This window comes from Leptinotarsa decemlineata, unplaced genomic scaffold (genome assembly GCF_025532065.1).
Source record: "Leptinotarsa decemlineata unplaced genomic scaffold, Ldec_3_MD MMD2_tig00026328_RagTag_RagTag, whole genome shotgun sequence".
NCBI classification, from domain to species: Eukaryota; Metazoa; Arthropoda; class Insecta; order Coleoptera; family Chrysomelidae; genus Leptinotarsa; species Leptinotarsa decemlineata.
In genome coordinates this window covers 35,141,609-35,160,537 of record NW_027412688.1, presented here as the reverse complement: position 1 = coordinate 35,160,537, position 18,929 = coordinate 35,141,609, and the positions used below count along the sequence as shown (strand labels likewise).

General features: G+C 34.0%; 1 protein-coding gene across 1 annotated transcript in view; it reads left to right on the top strand.

The window, feature by feature from the left end:
* Positions 1-798: 798 nt before the first annotated feature.
* The window catches only part of kek3 (leucine-rich repeat, immunoglobulin-like domain-containing kekkon 3 protein), a 600,794-nt gene continuing 582,663 nt past the window's right edge, over positions 799-18,929 (top strand). Inside the window, 1 exon segment of the mRNA XM_074182347.1 lies at positions 799-950. The gene's annotated coding sequence lies outside the window, so the exon portion shown is untranslated.

The following is an 18,929-nucleotide window of genomic DNA, read 5'->3' as shown; positions in this document are numbered from 1 at the left end:
ATACTAACAATTGATTCCCTGGGAAAGAAAGTTTTTTGGTAAATTGATGGATGAAGCCGTTGTTACTACGTGGTGGGAAATCATTATGAAGGAAAGAGAAGTGAAACTTTTTTCAAACAATCAGAAATCAAGCAATGGTAACTCTAACATAATTTGGTAAAAGAACAGTGATAATTGCGGGTTTCTTTAGAAAAAACAATGTGGAAGTAGCATTCAGACCACATGCCAGGTTATCTGATTTCCTTTTTGATTCCAAAGACAAATTGGACACGTTGGAGAATTTATAAGCTTGAGTGTCCGGGAATTGTGGGTGGTGTTTTGATGGATCATCGAACGAGCCATGTTGAGTTTTCAAGAACTTTCCATAATCCTGAAGATTCTAACATTCTAGCAGATCGAATGTGCTAAACTTTGCGAGGTTCAGGATATTCCTCAACACCTACTTCCAATACAATCGCAACAGTTTTTTGTTATGTTTTTTGCGGTAACAAATATTTAGTTACAGTATGGAACTATTTTTCATGAGCATTTCTGAATCTCTGAGTCCGACGCTGACTCTGCAACGTAAAAATGTCCTTCGTACAAAGTCCGCAATCCATCGGTAATGAGCAATCCTCCATAACACAAACGGATTTACAATGGAACGAACGCCGGTGGCTCGTTACATCGGATATAATTCTGTTACATATTCATGTGTTTCCAATCAAAAGTGCGATCGACAGGGCTCGGCCGCCTTCGCCCGCCCTCGCCCCTAGCCCGACTTGGGGCGGCGAGAAATCGCAGTAGGCTCTGTGACGCGCGAAGCGAGCTTTGGCGGCGGAGGTGACGCTTTTCCGGAGTTTTCTTACGCGCGAGCTTTCGGTATAGTGCGATGGAACTTTTCCGAAGATAGCGATTTTGGAGGATTTTCGGCGTTTGGGGAGCGGGAGTGGGTGGAAAAATGATGAGAGGTGAGATTTGTTTTGGTTAGGTCGACGTGAAAGTTTTGGCTTTTTGGATTTTTTTTCACAGAAAAAAATATTGGTGGTCCTGAAATATATTTAGAATCGTCGGTTCTTCCGGAAAGAATCTTTCGATTGTAGAAAAATATACAGCGTGGACAAAGAAGTATGAGTTTATCCACTGTGTTTTATTTTCGGCTTCTCTTGAACTTTTGACGTAGAAAAATGGAGTTTTCATATTGAATTTTTGAATATCAATACAAAGGGCTTTACTGAATCATAGATACTAAATTTGTGGTGTAAAAAGGTTGGATTTTTCGAAATAAAAATGTAATATTCTTCTTGGTATTTTTGGGTATATAAAAGCGATTATATAAAAGATAAGTCGAATGGTTCAACAGTTATGCAAAGAATTATTTTAAAAAGCTAATCTCTTCAACATTTCCCATTTCTGATAAAAAAGTAGTTCAGAGTCTGTTCTATTAGGGGGATATTCCACAAATATATATTTTACAATTTAGATCAATTAATGAAAACTTTTTCCTAAAACTGTAAAACTAAAATATGAAAACAATTTTTCCTGATTTTTTCTCGAAAAAACACACCTTATTTTTTCACATGCAATTTTTCGTGAATGTTCCCGTAGTATGAAGTTTTATTAGAGAATATCTATCATATTGGTAGTTATACCATAAATAACTCAGAAATAACTGGTTTTTCATATGTCCCACTGGATTTTAATAAAAAATTACCCTTCTCTGAAAATTTTAGTATTGATTTTCTACTATCAAATAATAATTTGACGGAGATATTGAGGCATTGGATTTTCAAATTTCATATGAAAACATGTATGTTTTTCAAATTGGAAGGAATATTTTCCGAAGAGATTAGTTTATCGAAAAAAAAATTTTGGCGTTTCAGTGAAAGAAGAATAGAGAATATCTAGATATATAGGTCAAGCAGAGAAGTTTTCTTCAGATACAAACTGGAAGTAAACACTTCTTCCAAACAACTACTTCAATACGAATATTCATTCGTCTTTTCGAAAAAAAACTTTTTATATTATTTCATCTTTCAGTTTGTACTCCAAACATTCTCCATAGAATCAAAACAGATATCAATAATAGGGAGTAGGAAGTCGAAAGACTTCTTCCTAAATATATGTGTTTTCAAGTTCCACATTTCGGTGATACCGACTCATTTTTGGTATCGTCAATGTTCAATAAACGTAGTTGACGGTGTAATCTCACAAATATCCATCTTTTCTTATTCTCAATGGAGTTAGTCACTTGGGAGGACTAATCATTTGTTTCGAAGGTATGTTACCCAGAAACTTTCATTGGTTTTTCTGCTGGGAAAGTTTGACTTTGAAAATCTTGACACTATTTTCGTTATGATTAACTACTTCATTTGCACCACCAATATCCCATATTTTCAGAGAGTGATCCTCAAAAGAAGTTGATATCTATGAAGAATCATCCCAGTATGGGGAAACAAATTGAATCATCACCTGATTAAACCACGTTTTCAAAAAAATTTCGAAACGAAACTGACTCTAAGGAGTTCTGTGGAGAAGATTAGATTTCGATATTATTTTCGGTATAACTCCTGAACTACTCGATATAAACTAATATAATTTTTTATTTTTCCTTAAGAATTTTCATGCGGAATCCAAATATGAAAAGTTATATGAAATATTCCGTATTGGAACTTACTTTGATGAAATTCATTCGCGTTCTTTCTTCTCGATGCCCTGCATATTGGTAAAGGATTGAAAAGGAAAAATTCCATTAATATTAGAAATTTGAATTTGAAACATTTTTCATGATTTTACTACTACACCTCAAACTGAGATTGGTGCGACATGTGATACCATAGAGAAATTCGTTTTGAATCGCTGGTATAAACTCATAGATAGTGAATGAAAAAAGTTCACGACTTTGGGAAACTGAAAAGGATTTTGAAGGAATAATAGTCCATAAAAAACAAATATCAGAGTATGGATCTTTGACAATTTCCATGTCTGAATGGGAATTTATTTTTGTAGATTAAATTAGAGATAAAATCGGAAGGGGTATATTTTTGGGAGAGATTGATTTTTGAGAAAGGGAGGTTTTGGCTTTCTACTTTTCCATTTTTGAACAAAAATATTTCTTTTCTTCATGAAATTTTCTAGTGGTGAAGACATAATTATTTTGTCCATTTCTTAAGCTATCAGTTAATCATATTCTTCATTATTATTACAAAGATAATTCTAAAATTTCCTAACCTAACAAAAATATTCCTTCACTATTTCTAGTCTTCGTGAAGAGAAGTCTCATTTATCCGATCTAGCTTTAAACGATAAATATATAATTTGAGAAACATGAAACCAAATTTTCATGCGGATCTTTTGTGTTTTGTATTCATTTTATGTAACCTATATTCATATGAACCCATTTTTCAGAGAAAAGGATAGCAGTCTATACAAAATGTGATTCATTCACCAGAAAGTGGTTATACAATTTCAGACACCAATAAAGTGATTTTTAAGTTATTCAAACATTTATCTACTAGATACAATGTGAATTCAAAATTTTGTTAGGTTTCGAAAAAAGGTATACCAAGGCAAATCTAAATATTTTCGGATAATATTAGACTGTGTGCCCACAAATTTTATTCATTCAACGATTCAAATTAAGCTTGGCGCGTTCACCATAATACATTGATAATTATGATAACTCAACATGTCTTTTGAATTATTCAAGTTTTTTCATCTGAAATTGAAAATCTGTCGAAACCTTGGATATCAAAAATTCACAATCGAAACGACTCTCAAATAATTTTCCTTTAGAATTCACTGCGATCGGCTGAATGTCTCCGTTGTGTATATAGTATATGTCAGATACCACGTTTTTCTTCATCCCCTGAATCGTTTAGGGTTGAAATGAGGGAAATATTCCTTTTTGCGATGACTGAAAGGTCGAAACGTGAAACCGATGCAATATAAACCATGCCGAATACAGGAACCACTTTACGAGAGAACAAAAGAGCCTTTGATCTATACTTATTGTCAATATGTGGCTTCATGAATGACGAGCTCACGGTTTAGGTGAAATCTACCTAATGAGCTTCAATCAATATCACGCTAACGATATCCATAAATCGTGTATTGGTTGTGTTTGTGCCTGAAACTCGTTATTTCGTTTAAATCCCGTAGTTGTGGAGTTGAATTTATTTCTTTTTAGATGTCCATTGTTTCGGGAATGAAAAGAAAATGGTGCTGATTCTGTTAGGAGGTTCAGATATTACTATCAACAGGATGCTAATTGAGAAGTAATACACTGACGTTTTCGTAGTCGAGTCAATGAAATCAATAAATATAAAAAATATTTCAATATCATTTTCAAGAGGACATTTTCACACTATTTGACATATGAAGCTGATGATACAATTTCGTATTATCGACGGGTTGCATATTCAACTCTATCGCCAAATAGAATAGGTTTAACCACAATAATTTGGTACAAAGATGTATTAGTTCTGTTCAAACAAAAATATTTTGGGACTTACATTTGGAATTAATCAATTGAATTTTCGTTGATTTTCGAAATGGAAATAAAATAATGAAAATATAAGTTTGTACTACAAAGTTTATGAAATACTGAAAAAGCTGAGTTGACTCTCATTTCGAAAGCTTTGGTAGATGAGTGAAGAGTGCTTTGAAGAATTTAATAAGTTTACCAAGTGAGGAAAAAATGCGAAAATACTCAAAGAGAACCTTCTCAATTGAATGTAAAATTTTTAGGACATTTTTTGGGGAAAAAATTCCCACATTTTCTGAATGAACATAGAGAATTAGGAAGCCGAAATCTTCCTTTCCCAGAACCTTTTGCTTGACGATTTGCTGGTAGAGAACAGTGATATATTATTAACCTTTCCGACGTTCTCACGGATGATTATACTACTACCAGGAGCTATCAAATGAAAATTAAATCAATAATGATTGCTGATGGTATACTTAATGTTCCGATGGACTCTTCGAATTTCCCTAGATGTAGTTAGGTTGTGTTGTTTATTTGCTTCTCTTTGAATATTAAATCACAGAAAATTCATTGAGCGACAGATGGAAAAACATTGAACGGCTTCAAATCCCTTGCTTTGGATGTGGATAGAATTTTTTCGCTGAACGTCAATACTATAAAATCAATGTTTTTCCAGGAAATATTGCCTTTAATTTTTTTTGGAGATTTTGATATACCTCACTGGAAAAATATTTCCACTCAATAATACCAACATGACCCAAACACAAATTGTATCTACACTTCAAATATAATGACGAAAAGGCGTAAGGCAATATTAATTTACGAAGGAACGGAATTGATGAAGATGATATCTCTACCATCATTTTTTTTTACAGAAATGTAAAAACTCAAAAGCTCACTGAGCTTTTAATTTGAATACTTCGCCAATAACATATATTTAATGGACGCTGTAATTGGATGGCAATATCTTTCATGCATTATTCTCGAATCATTTTCTGCTTCACTCGGCATTTTGAAATTTATTATTTATTATGCTTTGGTTTGATGACTATGTACATTATAAATCTTCATTTGACAATATTGGAAGTTCTGGGAAGAGTGATTATTGTGTGTACGTTTGTATCATATCACTTCGATAAAAATTATTCTAACATGTTTGACATTTCATATTTTTTACTCTCCAATGAACAATTTTTAGACTGAGAACAAGACTTGTTTCACCATATGTCAGCTCTTTCAGTTCAACAGACACAAAGAACTTTTTCACAATACATCTAATAAAAACTACAGAATGTGAAAAATGTAGAATATGTAGATTTCAGGAATAGTAGGTGGTAAATAACGATCAGTTCAAGAAATAAAGATGACGGATTAGCTTCCTGCACATTGTTCAATAGGTGATTCGATTATTTTTGTTCATCGATTCTTTGATGTACAAAAATACCCGAAAACTAATCGATTCATCGATGAATTTTCGGATATCATCCACATGTTAGCTTGTGAATATTCAATCTGTTGTCCTTATCTTTCCGATGATTTTTTGGTATATGTGTTATGATATGAGTTAACTCTTCAAACATGCCAATAATCAAGAATATGCTCACATTGAAAATAATAACTTGATTAATGACATGTTTGGATAGTATTTCGGTAATGGTTCAATTATATCATCAACATTGGAAATAATAATAATACCACATACACCGGAGAATATTTAGAAAAATACTAACTAAATAGAGAATTAACATAGCATACAAGAGTGGTAACACCTCAGGTAGTTTAGAAGATAACGTGTGGACCGTTCCCAAAAGTTTATATAGGAAGAACGTCTAGTAATGTTATAACCTGAATTTCAAATCAGCATGTCACTTATTGAAAAACAACTATGAAATCAAGATGAAGTACTATTATATACAGAAAATTATTAGCTATGAAACACTTATTGTTGTTAAAATTGATCTACCTACCAAGAATCATTCATCGACCAATTATTGTATTGCAACTACTTTTTACTACTGAAGAAGCTACTGTGAAATGAAACACATCTTGTTTCTGGTTCTTAGTATGCAAAACTCCTGAAGGGTGCAAGTTTTCAAAAATTTTCTTGTTTCAGGTAAGGAATAACTTTCGATCTCGCTGTAGCACTGATTGGTGAATATTCAGGTGAAATATCTATCATATTCTATACAGTAATTACATCACTATAACTAGTTTCGTTAGCAATTACTTTTCATCAAGTAGGTCTTTTTATCTGAAATCCTCAGAAACAGCTCTGATCTTGATGATTACTTTTTCATATCAACTGAAATCAGAAACCTTTTGAAACGGTCTCAAAATCACTCATATTGTTCGAACAATAGGTGTGCTATTTATATAAACATTAAGTTTTGTTTTATCAATCGTATGACAAGAATACATTAGATACTCGTGTAATAATTATGGTATCAAAAGTTGTTTTGATGAATATGATGATAATAGAATAAAAGTATCTGAAAGAAATCAAAGATATATTTTATACCTGTCACAAACATTTTTTATTTCTGAACGTGTTTCGTTAACACATTAGCTTCTTCGGTAGAAAGCTATCCAGGAAAAAAATACGGCGTCTAGAAATGAGGAAAGTTTGTGAAAATTGTTAAATTATCATCACGGATAGTGTTGATTATTTTTAACGAATAACGAGTCAGTTCATTCATGATATTATACTTATTCATTTAAAGAATACATGCCTTTATGAAAATAATATCATACATACTGTTCACACAATAAGAATAATGTTGTATCTGCTTTATAGGATTTCTAATTTCAATAATTATTAAAAAAGTATCTGATCAACTCACCAATATTATTCACAATTACTATTTCTCTTGATTCAAACAGATACTTTTGCGAAATGATTTCAGTATTAGTTCCTTCATTTCAAATGTACTTATTGTATTGTTCTGTTCTGTCAAACAATAATTCCATACATACGGGATCGATTATAATAATGAATGAGTTGAATTGAAATCATTAAAAAATAAAAAATGTGAAGAAAACAATAGAACACTGATATGAATTGAATATTTTTAGGAGTGATTAATTTTTTGGGAAATAAAGTTTTTGACTTTCTACTACTCCATCTGATACAAAAAAGGGATGAGAGAATCTTCCAAAGAAAGGAAGGAAGTAATCAATTTGAAACTCTATATGTAGTAGCTGTTTCAGGAGGACTTTCTTTCAGTTTGTGTCTGAAAGTTACTTCTTTGCATGATCTACACATTCATGTATAGAGTTTCGAATTGATTACTTCCTTCCTTTCTTTGGAAGATTCTCTCATCCCTTTTTTGTATCAGATGGAGTAGTAGAAAGCCAAAAACTTTCTTTCCCAAAAAACACTGATATGTTTGTCAGTATTTTGCGACTTTTCAAAACTGGAAGATAAGTTAACAAAAGTGGACACGTGAGGTGGATTAAAAACCACTACTGAATCTCATATTTTATGAAATAGATCAGTATCTGACAATCAGAACATATTACAAGTTCTCAACCGACAGTTTCTGTTTGGGTAAATCAACTAGACATTTAACACCATTCGTACGGAAGTTAACAATACCCACCAGCAAACAATACGGTGTGTAAACTTTTCTGCAACGATCGCAGGGTCGTCTGCATTATTCTGTGGCGAATTGCACCGGGTCATTTGATTGCTGCGTAAATGTTCATCAGACCGTGTAGCGGATAATTCACATTTTTCACCTAGTTGAACTGATATTACCTACCCTCGAAATGGACGTTGTGTGCCTAGGATTTTCTCGTATTTCACTGATTATATCTGTATGTCCTGCGAATAGATGATGCAAATACGGAACGTTGTGTTGCTGCTAGTTGGTTTGTGAAATTGTTGGTTTATTGCATGAGGCTTGGATTATTATTCGGAACGATCCCATTTGCTGGGGTGAAAACGGTATATCAAAGTAATTTTGGAGACTTTTTGATCAATTTTGATCTGGAGAAGAGGAATAGTGGAAATAACTACAATGTGAACTTTTCACGCCAGCTACGTACATTCGATTAGCATTTTTAATTTTTTTTTATGTTGGTACACTTGTTTCGAACATATGTTCACAGTTTCAGCATGTTTAGTTTGTTGGTAGCATGTTTAGTTTGTTGGTCAGGAACTTAAAAGCTAGAAGTGTTTTGAAGATCTAAGAATTCGCGTAACATTTTGTGTGAAAATGAAATCAAGTGCTAAAAAACACTCAAAATGTTGACAGTGGCATACAGTGATTGTACTCTGAGTCAGAAAAATGTTTACAAATGGTACACTCCTTCACAGAAGGTCGAGAAAATGTGAATGACGTCATGGACGCCCCAGCACTCCAACAACCGATGAAAATATTGAGGAAATGAAGAAAGTGATCAGAAGAATATCAGAGAAGTTGCTGAGGATGTCGGTATATCGGTTGGCTCATGCCACGCAATGTTTTCGTGAATTTTGGGCATGAAGCGTTCCAAAATTGCTGAGTTTCGACCAGTTTTGCTTGAAAGGGTCATAACATACAAATGATGGGTATATGGTTATGACATCGAAACCAAAGTCCAATTGTCCCAATGGAAGAGCTCAGGAGAGCCAAGACCAAAAAAGCATGCCAAGTTCGGTCAAATGTCATTGACTCATGAAAGGACAACATTTTACGACGATTGAGGAGATAGAAACCGAATTGCTGACTACTTTGAGGGGACCAAGTAGAAATTAATGAGCATATTTAAATATTTTTGAGAAAAATGCAGAAGTTCATTCCAGATACAGAGTGGTGGAAAGAAAAAAAGTTCTGTGTGAGATCTACATATCTATATGAAGAGTTTGTATTGTAGTTATTTTATTCTTTCCTTTCTTTGGAAGTTTCCCACTTTCTCTGTTCACAGATGAAGAAGTTGATATTGAAAAAAAATTCAGACGAATTATCTCTTCTGATAATATTTACTATCCAATTCTTACAAGGTGTTTCAAAGAAAAACTCGATCAGTTTGATTTTCAAATGAAATAGATTTCTGAAACTCCCTTTTCCTGGCAGTGCTCACTCTCATATTTTTCCAATAGCTTGTGATTGTTTCTGATATTGGTTCATCTGCTATCAAAAATTTGATATTGAACGTTTTTCCTGGATAAAACTCAATATTCATTCTTATTGAGGTGAATAGACAACGAATACAATGGTGTGAACGAAATTTTAAAATAAGATCTTCTGTCACCTCTTTTGCCGGAAGGAAATTCATCAGAGAAGGCTACAAGTGCGATCGGTTAACTTTTGTGAGAGCGATAAGGGCGTAGGGACGGTATGAAGGTTTCCAATCTAAGAGAATGAATTTGAATTCAAAGAGATTTCATTTTGGACACGATTAACAAAGACCCCATCCAGTTTCCGTGAAGTCATCTCCAAGAATAACTGTGGTAAATAAGAAATTATGAATTCACAGGTGTACAAGAAAGGCGCTTTGCCCATCCTATCAACAAAAATACATATTTGTTCTTCCTCACCTAAGAACGAATGCATTCAAACCTTTTTACACAATAATGATATTTGTGAGTACTAAATAAAGTTCTTGAATAGAAATTGTGAAGTGAATAAATCTGTCTTGAATATATTGATTGATTTTACCTTTGGAATGATTAAGTTTATTTCAAGCATGAATCCATTGATGTTCAATAATCATTTGTATCATCAAGTTCAATGATGGAAGTCTGATACATTTATCGAAACTTTTGTTTTGAATCTCTTTCAAATTTTTTCAAACTATGTTTCTCTATGAGATGTCGAGAAGTTATTCAGTGAAACCAGAGCGATTACATTCAAGGGAATCCATTTAATGTAGTTTTCTCCCGAATCTCAACAAATCACACAGAAAGCAAAAACTCCCCACTATACCGAACCAAGTTTCGTGCGTCCAAATATATATACTTTCTTATCTCAGCCGAACACAAATGCGTGTCCACGAGCAATTCCAGCTTCATCATACCTCTAGTTCTGCTACTCTCGTAGAGCCAGTTATTTATTTCACAAACGAACGCGAGAAGACAGAAATTATTTCCTTTTATTCAGACTGTAATCAGAAAGCTTTGAGAACAGCTGTAAGTTTCTATTGGAGACTAAACCAAAACTATAGTTGGGGCAACGGAAGACTACACATGCGTCATTTACAAAATATCCCACAAAAACATATTTTTTTATAGTATATTTTCATTCAATCAGTGAACAAATTAGACAAAATAAGTAACGTCTGCGTTCAATCAGAGAAAGCTTTCGTTAGGATAAAAGCTCGTACTCGGTATATGGAAGAGATATATGTATACAAACATAAATTGTCGCCAGTTTCTTAGATTTTGACACCAATTATTGATCTATTATACTACACAAATGCTCATTTTCACAACAAATAAACTGTTGGCATTTCACTGTTAATGTAATAGTCACTTTTATTAAAAAAATCGAGTTATCTCAACCAGTTAGAGCACACCTATATGATACTCGCGAAATCACGGAAAACGTGCTTTCTTGCCCAGGACAAATGAGGTAATTGCTCAAAAATCCGTCAAACACATTGCAACTAGAACATACAGTGCGGATAAAAAAAGTCCCTCCCTCTTTACTTTTGAACAGGGCAAGATTTCAGAAGATAAAAATTGTTGGAAAATAAATCATTCTAGGACTTTTTGGTGACAAAACCAACGGTGTGACAATTTGTTCGACAAGGTATTTCAATTGGTGTTATTGTTGTGTGCTTTGAAGCAAGAAAACCGATGATTCGCCACTTTGCAATCGAAAGAGGATTGAAACAGCTCTGGAGTTATTCATCACAGGTTACACAAAGTGTGTAAATATGTGAGAGAAAAAAAACTGTTGACAGTTCAGAGTTGAGAAGCTCTCGCTCCTGATCTAAATTTACAGGAAGGTCAGTTGGAGTCGTAAGCACGACATCCATCTCCTCTGTAGACTCAGCGTCAGAAGGAATTTTTAAGAAGTTACGAAATTTCTACTCCCAAATTCAAAAATCAATAAGTTCGCAACCGGTTTTGGAAACTAAAAAAAGGGAAGGTCATTGTATAGAGAATTGAAATACCTTCCATATTGAATGTCTCAAGACCCAATTTGAAGTTTTTAGCGCTCCTTTTCGACAGCAAGTAATGTCATACAATTAGATTTTTATCAGATGTAATTGAAATGACTACTTTTCACAGAAATATTGTCCAACTCTGATGTAATATTATCTTACTTCATTCGAAACTTGAAAGGGAAGAGGGACTATGTAAATTCGCACTGTATAATATTATACCAGCAAGTTTGAGGTACACTGAATCTAAATAAACATTCAAGAAATTTTATTTTCCAATCTTCGCTAGTAAATCAAAACCAAAACAGGTCAAACTTTTTCCTCTTGAAAAAATCACTATATGTGTAATCGAATATATCGTATTTATAATTTCCTCTATCGATGAAGCCACGGAGTAAGCGAAACGCAACTAGAAATGAAAAGTTTCCTGAAAATTGTTAATCATCATCATGACTCTCTGTTTTGTTTGCATTGATTTGTTGATAAATTCTGATTCTCATTTTTGTATCAAAAATCACGGATGAAATTAACAAAATTACCAGAATTGATTCTTTGGATAGTTCCGGAAACGGAACTATATCGATCACTTTTTGTTCATCAACATCAACTATTTCATTAATACTTTTATGATTTTTTATCGCAAGATGAAATAAACGAACATGCAGTTCATTTCAATTCAATTTCAGCTGCACAAATCGACCGTGCGTCGCACGTGTAATCTTCCATTGCTCCAACTTTAGCTCTCGCACTCGTCCTGGATAAATCCTGGTCCGTATGGAATGAAAAAGCATGAACCTCGAGTCCTGGATGAAGCAGAGCAAATTGCACTTTGAGAACATTCCGCTATAAACCCTCGCAAAGTTTCGACTGCAACTGCAGGAATTTCGTGTGGTTGTGTCCAGGAACTGGGGATATTATTAAAGTTGACAGGCATATGTGTCGCATCTATTATTTATCTTTGCAGGCTGAAGGTTGTGACATGATATTAAACAAGGTAATTGATATGGGAGAACTTTTATTTATTCATACCAAATATGAGTTTGAGTATCATCATTTTTTTTTATAAAAGAGAGACATCGAGTTTAGAATTTTGAAATCGAGAAGGTGAAGGTAAAATGTCTATTGGGTCGGGCTAACATTACTGTTTTGGTTTTTGAAGTTCCTTTCGACAAGAAAAAAGATTATTTGTGGTAGAGAAATGTAGGTTTTCCCGGAAAGGTCCCTCCAAATGCAAAAAATAAACAGAGAGGACCAAAAGTCAGGTTTTTTGAGCATATACAGTATGTGTTACGTCTGGTTCCAGTACTATGGGAAATATACCGAATATACCGAGCGGTTCAGAAGTTATACGAACAAGAGTATTTATTTAGGCGTCCCTAATACATTCATCATAAACTCATTCGAAGAGTCCATATTGTTCAAAAAGTATTTGGGAAATATAGTCTAATAATAATTTGGCCACAATTTTTCTTTCAATACTCGGTGAATCGAAACACGAGAAAATGTTTATTAATCAGAATAGTAATTTTTCTATTCGAAACGTGATTTATCTTTGAAAAACCCCTTTAAGAGAAATGCAATTTTATACGTAAATACATTTTGCATACCAGGACATTTTTTTATTGATTTGAACTTTTACTTTGGCTTCTGTTTTGAATGAGTTGGAAAATGGAAGTTTTTCTAAATATGATTTTCAATTCATATGTAAAATTTCAGATGCATAAGGTGATTTTGATATCTTTCTTTTTTTTTGAAGTTGCACCACTGTCGCAAAGTGAGCCTCAGCGCCATCTTCGAGTACATAAAATTTATCAGGTCAGAATAAGTCTGCTGAAAATTGTTCACAAGTAATGCAAAGTTCATAAGTTGACTTCATGAAATATCTACTTCATAGACGTATATTTGTACCTTATAATAATAGTGGAAGGACAGTATAACTGAATACAGTCAAAAAAATTATTCTTTAAAGAAATTAAATTTTATTCAATTTGACAGGAGTATATTTTTTTAGAGATTTTCACATATAGTCAGTGGGCATACTTGAAGACTGGCTATAAATCAAAGTTGTTGTGACAGCTTTCTACTTTCCCATCTTCATACAACAAATGTAGGAAACTTCCGAACGAAGAGAGAAATCAATGAATGATAGAATTCCACATGCATTCAATTTTTACAGATATTATAACTTTTTAATAGAAAATCTTATAACGAAAGTTCTGTTTCTGGGATTTGATTTCATTTGTTAGATGAGAATGGAAAAAAAATAGTGGTAAAATGAGTTCACATTATCTGTGGCAAATCTTATGATTGCTGAAAGAATCAGTCTTCGGTTGAAGTAGATCATTCAACAAAAAACTTTTCCACATATGATCTGTTTTTCATTAAAGTGATATACTTTTTAAATGTATGTTCTGATGAAAATAACAGCTCACACATGAATGGATTCGCACTGGATGTAAACCATGAAAAGGCCAAATTGAATACGTTTGATATCAAAAATGTTTACTATATTGAATGTTCGATGATTACGAAATGAAAGCCTATACGAATATAGTTATTATACCTCTTTGTATACAAAATCGTCCAATTCCAAATTCAGCTCGTCAATAAATCATTGACACGAAAAACTCCCAATTGCGTTTCAAAATAGTTCTCCTGCTATAATTCATTGGGGATATCAACTGCTCATTATTTTGATGCTTATCATTTTTCAATGTGCTTTGAGTAGTGATGGGAGGCAACGTGATGATCGTTTTTTAAAATATTCATCAGGTCTCATTGAGGTTAATCGTGTTTGCATATGAATTTTAATGACCTAAGTGTTTATTATGGATTTTGGAATCAATTTCCCATCAATTTTCATAATTTTTGAAATTTGTAGTGTGTTTTTCAGTAACAATTGATAGAACATGTTTCAAATATAAATATTGTGTTGCTTCGCAATATTTATATGACTCCGAATGGGACCTAAAGGGTTTTTTGTTAACCAGTTGACACCCCCTAAGAACGGCCACATCATCTAGGGATTTGAAATAAAATATTTTAAAATGTGAAGAGTTGTTTTCACTCACAAGCTACAACTCTAAGATTTCACTACTCGTGCAAACTAGAAATGAACGAGGTCTTACCTTCCAGCCTTTACCAAAGCAGTAATTCCATCAGCGGAACTCACCAACCAACTGACTCGACTGTTAACTCTATGAAGTTCAATCATCTTCTATCGTATGTCATCCATATTTGGAATAACGTAATCGAGAAACATGGAGAGTCAAGAGCTGTTGCTATTGATATTTCTAAGGCCTTTGACCGTGTTTGACATGAGGGTTTGCTGGCCAAACTTCGATGCTATGGCTTGTCGTATCATTTTTGTGTATGGCTCTCCAGTTTCCTGAAAGAACGTTTTCTGCAAGTGGCTGTCGACGGATACCTCTTGAATACTTTTACTATCAAAGCTGGTCTTTCCCAGGGTTCTATATTGTGTCTATCCCTCTTTTCATTGTATATCAACGACTTATTGGAGAAAACCAAGAATCCAATAAATTGCTTTGCTGATGACAGCACACTCGTCTCGTCATTCCAGGGCACTGACTGCAGGAGATTGCCTATCTTAATGAGAATCTGAAGGTGATTTCGAATTGGGGTAAAAGTAACGAGGTTCAATTCAATGCCACAAAAACCCAGGTATCAGCTTTCTCCAAAAAGATAGATGTCTCCGAACCGGATATAATAATGCCAGGACTGATGATTCTTCTTTCTGCTTCGATGGGTTTGTTGAGGGTCAAATTGGGCACCAATATGTCTTGACACAATCATGTCGCGGGAATTGCAGAGGCTGCTTTTCAAAAGCTTGGAACACTGTTCCGAACCAGAAAACTGTATACAGCTCAGCAACGTTTGATGCTGTATAAAGCTCAGATCAGACCTTCGTTGGAGTATTGTTCTCATGTATGGAGCTCTACTCACAAACATACCCTGAAGTTGCTGGATTCCATACAGAGACGAGACATCCGCCTGATTGGAGACGCATACATCACGTGCAACCTTGATAGCCTGGAACATCGAAAGAAGGTTGGAGATTTGTCTCTCTCATACAGATACTTCCACGGAAGGTGTTCAAGTGACTTGGCACACTTATTTCCACCAAGAGCTGTACATATAAGAAATACGTGACGGGCTGTAACTGCTCTTCGTTTCGAGGTTCAACTCAGTACACCTTGAACTCCACTGTTCAAAAATTCTTTCATTTGGAGAACTGTGTTTATGTGGAATCAACTTTCTGAGAACTTTACATAAAGTAAGTGTACATACTTGAAGACTGGCTATAACTCAAATTATCTACAAGAACAATACGTTCAGGCAAGTTTCAACTCACTTATACTGTAGGTTAATAGACTGACAGAGAAAACAACTACTCCTCTGGCTAATACCATGAAGAGCGTTGGATTATATCCGACAGGTGTCAGTGCAGATTCTTCACTGAAGTTATTTCTGCATATGCTGTTGGCGATATAACTGCCTGAGAACGTTTTTCCAAATGAATATAATCTCCAGCGATTCAAATCCAACGTGAATCACTTCTTTCGCACAGACATGGCTCTTAGAGCGCCTCAAGGATTTTTCTGTGGTGCTTGTATTTTGTTTGAAAAAAAGTTGAAGACTTGAACATAAATATAAACAATAACGACGACATAGTTCACAACTATTTAGTTATATTTTCGAGTTGTGGAATGCCCAAGTATTTACCAAAAACATTATTATTTTTATTGAATTTGAAGGTCATTGGAACCGATATTTCCAATGATTATCTTCTTCGAAGTGATAAAATTATGAAAACAATTAAGGTTAGGCTGCCAAAACAGAGTTCACCTACGATGAGTTTCTTTGAACCGATGAAATGATAAAAAAAATTTAAAGCTAGGCATCCAACACAGGTTTCTACAACAATAAAACGTTACTTCCCGAAAGCGATAAAACTGATAGCCATGAAATTAATATCTAGGTGTGATTATTCTTGAAATATACATGATTCTCGGGACCTAGTCCTAATCAAATTGAACTAATTGAATCAAATTATCAAATATGATCTTTAATAAATTATGAAACTTTGTATAAATGCTTCTACAGAAATTCACAGGTTCAAATTGATATGATTATTGCATTTTATTAAAAGAAAAAACACTCAGGAAGTTTATTCCATATAAACGCAGTTCCCCAAATTGAAGACTTCTTAAACAGTGAACTTCGAGGTGTACTGAGTTGAACCTCGAAACGATCGCGTATTTTTGATATATGTACCGCTCCTGGTGGAATCAAATATATCAAGTGATTTGAACACATCCCGTGAAAGTATCTATAAAAGAGAGACAAATCTCTAACCTTTCTTCGATGTTCCACACTATTAAGATTGCAAGTGATGTTCGTGTCTCCAATCAGGCAGATGGATCTTTTCTGACCAATACTCCAATGGAAGTCTGGTATGAGTTTCATAAAGCATCAAAAATTGCTAAGCTGTGTATAGTTTCTGGTTCGGCATTGTGTTTCAAGCTTTTGAGAAGCAGACTTTGCAATTTCAGAAGTGACTAGACCACTCTATCGAGACAACTTGAATGGCAATCGAAATGAAAAATTAATTACCACATTTCACTGATTCACATAATTCTCCAATTGAAACTCCTCTCATTATGCACTCATTCGTGTAAAGAGACATTTTTATTTCGAATGAAAAAGTCATTCTGAATTTCGAGGAGATCGAAAAGAATACGCGACGTATTGGTTATACATCTCCCGCGTCAAGTATAGCCGACGCGACTTGTTGACAAATATGACTTTGACCATTGTCAAAAATTTTGTAGATTTTGTATTCATTTGTAATATATGGAAGTATTGACTAATAACTTGACGTAGTGAGATACAAAAGACAATGTTAATTCAGTTTTTGAAGATAAATTCGGTAGTTATTCATTTTTCTGTCAGTGGAAAAGTTAAAGCTATTCTATCTCATTTCAATTCAATACCGACTCCATAAGTACTCTCGAAAACTTGTTTGTGCTTGAAAAAAGTGACACACTTCGTGTATTGAATTCTGATATTTTTCCTGGAAATGGTAACCGAATGGTTCTCAGAATTGTAGTTCAAATTCTCATCAAATTTATCAAAAAATATTCAAACAAGTTACTGAAAGTGGATACTTTGTCAATTTTCATTCAAAACTCTTGAAACGAAGTAATAATCATTCCTCATTTATAAATGAGTAGGTAGAAAATTGAAGCAGTTTTGAAAGTCTAGTCCATTTTCAGGTACTAGCAAATTGATTATATTGAGAGTAATGTTTATGAAAAGTTTCATCAATAAATTTACAAAAAATCTCGTTTTATCTGTTTCTGCGAAGCGAGTTACATTTCATAGTACATATAAATGGAAATTATCATTCGAAAGTTCATCCGATATAATGTTGATCATTTCAGTAATGACAGGGAATATTCAATTAGTTCCGAATCGAATTCAAATAAACGAGTTGAATGGACAATTATAAATTCGAATCGAATGCAAATAAAGTATATTGCACGATAGCCAACATTTTCAACTGCAAAATGCACTTCAGTTCTTAAAATTCTGAAAATTTGGAGATATTTATAGCTGAATTAAAAGCGTTCTGTAATTAGAAGACGGTATCGACAACCTGGAATATTGAACGTGATATGACTGTTCAATATTAATAGTGTGTACTGTAAGTCCTATTACCGTTGTGATTGGAGTACTTTTGGGACTAACACAAATGCTGAAAATGTAAACTTGATTGCTTCCGGTAGAAACTGCGTTGAAATTGGAGAATGGGATGCTGCTGCACTTTAGGTTTTTTTTATCAGAGAAACGATATCAAAAACAATAAATAACTTGAACAAATGTTTTATTTTGTAGGGGAAATCAGAGTATATTGCTCGTTTGCACCAGAAAACAGAGAACATTTTATACTTCTTTGAACGTTTGAACAGTCAGTCAAAAACTTCGGTTGGTTAGATGGAAGAGCAATATCCGCCTTGACTCATCATGTGCAGATGTTGAATTCTGCAATTTGTTAGGTTAGATTGGTATCTCTTGAACCTTTCAATAGAATCATTTATTTGTTTTACCGAAGTATGCGCTGGTCAGGCCCTATCTCCCGAAGCCCCGATACATTCGGGAGGACGCGCCAGCATTATCAACCAACGATCATTCCCCACACCGTGAGGTAAGTGATCATGGGGTTCGAGAATCATGTGCCCTGAACAACCGCTGTGAGCGAAGAATGACAGCCTTCCGCATCTGTCCGGTTAAGATTTCTGCCTTAGTGTGGCAGGCCGATATGATTTTAAGAGTCAAGAGTAGAGAGGGC